This window comes from Papaver somniferum, unplaced genomic scaffold (genome assembly GCF_003573695.1).
Source record: "Papaver somniferum cultivar HN1 unplaced genomic scaffold, ASM357369v1 unplaced-scaffold_70, whole genome shotgun sequence".
In the NCBI taxonomy this organism is placed as follows: Eukaryota; Viridiplantae; Streptophyta; class Magnoliopsida; order Ranunculales; family Papaveraceae; genus Papaver; species Papaver somniferum.
The window spans coordinates 4352444-4358443 of record NW_020649860.1 but is presented as its reverse complement, the minus strand read 5'-3'; positions in this window follow the sequence as shown (position 1 = coordinate 4358443).

Below are 6000 nucleotides of genomic sequence, written 5' to 3'. Positions count from 1 at the left end.
AGGTGCTCCAACACTATAGATTTTGTGGGTACATCTATAACAAACCCTCCCGAGACTAAACTTGGCCGTTATGGACGCCTCAAGGTTTAAAGGGTTGCTGCACCGACTAAGTGCAGTCGCGATGCCTGCGACGGTGAGTTAGATTTAATTTCCAGTAATTTTCATTTAATGTACTACATAGTTTAATTTCCGGTAATTGAAGTGGAGTAATTGAAGGGGATGAAACGTGTAGCGTTGTGTTTAGTGGACTCAAAAATAATTTAACTTACTTCATTAATTTCAAACTAAAATACAAGATAGTACATTGAGCCAATACAACACTTATTAGGTCACTGTCGTAGGCACCTCGGATGCACTTAGCACGTGCAACAAGCCTTTAAACCTCAAGGTGTCCCTGCCGGCCGAGTGGTGTCTCGGGATGGTTTACAAGAGGTTTACCAACAAAACCTAAAAATCACAAGTATTTACGATTCTATCAGCGCCTAAGTAACCTTCTTGGATTGTAGTCTACCATTCCATCCTTCATAAGGAGGTAGCATTCGTAAAACCTAAAATTGCGTCCCTGCGTTTCACGAAAATTTGCTTTCGCTATTGTTTCCTACACGGAGTAAAAATATACTCAAATTAGTATACATAATTTTATTATTTATAAAATTAAAAACATCTTTTAAAATTATATTTACTTGCGACTGTCATTTCCGCTGTAATGAATGCCGGTGGCAAGTATCTTAATAGCGTAGTTTGGATGAGAACATAAGTTTTCACATCTCTTTTTATACTGCCAAGCATGTATCTTAAAGCTTGCTTTGATCTATGGTTTGGATTCAAAAAGTTTTGAAGAAAATGAGAATAAACCAGCTCCCAGAAGTTGTAGGGTGGTGCTGCAGCATCAACAGTAACCAGAGCTTTCATTGGCGCAATCCATGCAGCTATGATTGCAGTATCTTCTTCAACGGTGAAGTTAACATTCATGCTGGATGAATAAAATTTTCACGGTTTGGTTGCGCAATCAATATCAATACCCGAGACTCTGTTTATAGTAAAAAATAAAGGATGTGTCGTCCCTTCGTTGCAGTGACTCTTCACGGATGTGTGCTCCCTCCCTTGCAGTCACTCGTCACGGATGTGTAATCTCTTTAAATTCCAAATGAGTGTACACGGAGTGTGAACGAAAAAAGGTCAAGGAACGGCTAGTCATTAACCGCTCCAGGAAAGGAAAAACGGCCAACGGCTAGCCGTTCCATAAGAACGGTCAATGGTTCACCGTTTTTTTTCTTCACATGAACGATTAATGAATAACCGTTTTTTGCTTTTTGAGAACGGCTAACCATTAGTCGTCCCCGGACTCTTCCCGCTGGAATTTCCGCACACTAGAGAACCCTTGAGAGAAGATCCCTTTAGGCCACGGTGTTTTGGGTTGGGAAGCCGTTGGGCATGCCCATAAGACCCAGTCTTATACTACTCACAAGATACTTCAGGCCGGTTAAGACAAGCACAGAACAAATCACAGGAGTTTTTGGTACTCTTATTTTATGAGAAAGCAGGGAAGAAACGGAGTCTTGCTGCCATCGATTTGCAGTGAGCTAATGAACGAGATTTGACAGGTTTATTGAGTCCGTGAACTATAATTAGAAGTGGGTTTGTCTTAGAGTTCAAGTCGGCAGCAAGGTGAACGGATTTGGTTAATTGTGCCAAGAAACGTCAGTTAAGAACTTGAGCTACCACCATTGATTTTGGTAGTGAACGAAGTGACAGAATCGAAGGTCCATTAGAAGTTGAAGAGTTAAACAAGAACACAGTTGAAAGCAAAGTGTGCTGCCATTGTTTTGGGTGTTGAATGGATGAAATTACTGTGTCATATAATGTTTTGAATGAATTAGTAATATGGGTTGTGTATGGAATTGACTCTTCGCAGGGAAGGAATGATTTTTGCGGCTTACAGAATGCATCCAGTGTACAGCCATTATCAAATTGCTGGACGTACATAAGCTGTTTGTGAAATTGTCTGAACCATACAGCTCTTGCCAACCTCAACGAACCAGCTTACTGCTCCAAGTCTGCTGGGTATTTTCCTTGGGTTAGGACATGGACTCGAAGCCAATGAAATAACAAAGGTTGGGTACGAATTGTAATGGCTTTTGGGTCAATTTCTGGCTGAATTACAAGCCGAGAAAACAGCAAGGGAGGATGAGTTACTGCAGATAGAAACTGATGGCTTGTGGCTGATATGTTTTCTTAAAGAAGTCGGAGAATATTTTGAGCTCAGATTAACCGAGAATTCAGTAAAGAACTATTGTGGTTGCCGTTTGATTGAGTAGTGAATGGTGTAGATTGAAACTTGTTTTAGAAGTCGAGAAGAAATAGGAATTGGGTCTGTATCCGATTCGAATATGCAGGATTGTAGGGCAAGTAATTGAGAGCTATAAAAGAAACCCTCGACTGCCAGAAAGATCATATCCCTCATACCCCTCACGACTGCTTCACCACCTACAGAGAGGAGCTCTGCTCCTCTCCAAACCCTTCCATCACCACCTTCTCATACCATCTCCATCATCATCTGCATACACTACTTGCATCCACCAGCATATCATCATCTGCATCCATTCACCTGCACGTCTCCACCTGCATTCTCAGTCCACCAGCATATCATCATCTCACCTGCACGTCTCCACCTGCAGTCCACCATCTCACCACTACCAGCACCTCCACCAGTTCAGTCCACCTCCATCTGTCCGCACATGTCTATACAGCAACAACATCATCCACACCAGTAGCTGTACTTCGCGACACTCCAGGACCAGGCCTTCCGCAACAACACCAAGTTAGCAGTCACCAGTCCATATGCCACCACTACATCACCAGCTCACCATTCCATTACCGCCTGCTGCTTGGGTTTGCTTATTTGGTTTCGAATTTATTTGCTTTATTTCAAGTGTCATGAACTCCAGTAGTTAAATCCTTGTTTGGTTAGGGATACTTCAAAACTATGTGACTTGTTTTTGATAATTTATCGAGTTAATCTTTCTTCTCAATATTGTTTTATTGCTTGTCTTTTACCGTGTTTATGACCATGGATTGTGTTCAAGTTGTTTGAGTGGCCAATTAGATGACTTGTTTGCAATACTAATGCTAGATTATTGAGCCGTAATCCGTAATTGCTATGGTGATTTAATCATAAGTAGCAAAACATCAACGTTGCAATGGGATGTTGTGGATTTTGATGTGTATTTGACAACCCTAAGTTAACATGTCGAACTTACGAGCATGTGGTTAGGATCAATTCGACTCATAGAACATACCGGTTAGTTAAGTTACACTAGAGAGCTTATTCAAAGTGCTTGATTGACTAGATACGAGAAGAGAACTTATTCTACGAAGTGACTTTGGAGTTTAATGGACTTGTTGAACTTATAACTTGTCTAGGATTGTTAATAAACGTATTTTGAAGAAGATTCATGTTCAATAGTGGAGAAAGAACCCCTAATCATTCTCATCCTCATTGTTCACACTCATATTTGTTTTGTAGTTTTTGCATTATTCATATTTTCAGAAATTAAATCGACAACTTTAGCTCAACTCTCCCTTAGGAACGAACCTATTTATCATTGTGCTAATCATTAGTGTAAGAAGAGTAAGGAATATATCTTTTGTGAGTTTGACACCTCATCAGGGATAAGTAATTGTTTCTTGACTCTTTACACAAGTAGAAAAACGAAACCTTGTAGAGGGATTCTGTGGAGCAATTGTATGTGAAAACAACGCTAGTAAGTAGACCTTGATCTAAGAGTCTAACTACTAATATCAATCTGATAAAGTTATAAATCCTAATGTGTTTGAATAGATTACATCCGAGTGATCTATTGCTAGGTGGTTTATTAAAAGACAAGGGTACCCAAATACACCACAATCTTTTTGTTTCAACCTATAAGTCCTCTACCGAATGTGATCTTCTATGGACAGACTCGAGACAATTCAACAATTCGGTTCACACTTCGTGTGATCGTCTATGGATACGATATAGAGACAATACAACGACAAGATAACTTGTGTGATTGACTATGGATACAAGATCGAGACAATACAACAAAAAAGTGTGTTACTTGATAATAGGTTCGGAGATCACCAAACTCTATAGGATGAATATCAAGTAATGCGGAGTTAACGTACAAGTGTAATTTACTTTTAATTACAATAAAAACAATTATAATTGGGGAATAGAAAAGTAAATGACACATCAAGATTTTGTTAACGAGGAAACCACAAATGCAGAAAAACCCCGGACCTAGTCCAGTTTTGAATACTCTCAGAATTAAGCCATACAAATACAATTTTCTTGACTTTTTTTCTCTAATTTCTTGACTTTTTTTCTCTCTCTCTCCTAAGAGCTCTGGCGATTTTGCTTGGATTTTTTTTAAGGTTTCTTTTTTTCACGTTTCTCCGCTGTTTTGATCATCTTTGGATGATCGGCAATGGAAGAAAACCATGTTCCGGTTTCAAATGATACGCCTCAAATGCCTGCATCCTTTGCAGACATGGTTAAGGGTAAAAAAACCCTAAACTTTGCTGAAAAACTTCAAATTTCCACTTCCGTGGATCTAAGTTCTCGGCCTAATCCTACCACAAAGAATGGGAAACCTGTTGTTGAAATACCTCGTGATTTCTTCTTGGAGGGCTGTGAGCTTTGGCGATTTAGCCTTATTGGTCGCATTGTTTTTAAGGGAACTGATTTTAATGATGTTAAAACCTCCCTTGAACAACAACGGAAGCTAGGTCGGGGGTGGGGGTGGGGTGGTGGTTTAGTTTGTTCCATTGAATCGTGGCTTTTCATTATCAAACTTCTTTCTCAAGAAGATAAAGATAGGGTTTCCACTGAAGATAGATGGATGGTGAAACAATAACGATTTAGATCACTGAGTGGTACCCTGGATTTGATGCTAACAAACTGCCATCTTCCCGTGCAACAGTTGGGGTGCGTTTTCCAGGCTTGCCGATGGAGCTATGGGTGGAGAAGACATTACTTGCACTGGGAAAATCTCTTGGGAACCCAATTGTGGTGGATGCAAGAACGTTGAATCATGAATATGGTCACTTTGCGTCTGTGCTTGTGGATATTGATTTAGCAAAGCATGACACTGATGGCATTCATATTGATGTTGATGGAAGAAGTTTCTGGCAAGCCATAGGTAAAGTGGCTCCAGCTATTTCTAATCCAAGTAATGAGGATGGTAAAATTCTTGCTTTGATTGATGGTTATAATGAATGGCATGAAGTACGTCGGAAGAATGGTGTGTCTGGTACTGTTGTTAATCAGTTTGTTGCTGATAATAACACTGCCTCTACACCACTGGTGGATGAAATTTTAAGCCCCGTGGAGATACATCACAACAAGTATGATGTTCTTGACAGGGAATTAGGTCTTGCTAATGATAATAATGATGTGATGTTAGAAACTGAAGAGGAAAAGGTAATAGAGGATGCGGATAATGATATTTTAGAGAGGTGGGAAGCTAAAAGAATGGATATGATGGCTGAAGAAACAAAATGAAAGTCTCAGGTGGATTGCAGCTTGGTTTCCGAGGAGAAGGAGGCTGAGTTTTCCGAGTCTGCTTCTGTGTCTATAGCGCAAGGTAACTTTGGGCCTCAAGGCAATGAGTCCGACTTGAATGAAAATAGTTGTAAGGCTAATGATCATGGGCCCAATTTGGTAACAGACTTAAATACTGTCCAGGAACCAAAGTCTGTTTTGGATTTGAGCCGTTCAGATTTTGAATGGAAGGGACCTGATTTGAATACAAAATCTGAAGCATTTTGTGCTCGTTTGGATGCTTTAAAATCTCAAAGGGAGGTTTCTCTCCTAGCTCATGCGATGTTGGAAGGAAGGACTGATCTTGAGGGGAATCTTTTGGATGATTCTCCAGTTATTAGCAGTTTGGGTCTTACGGCTCAAAAGGGTAGGTCACCTAGACCTACTCATTCTAGCCAAACTCAAAATCCAATCAA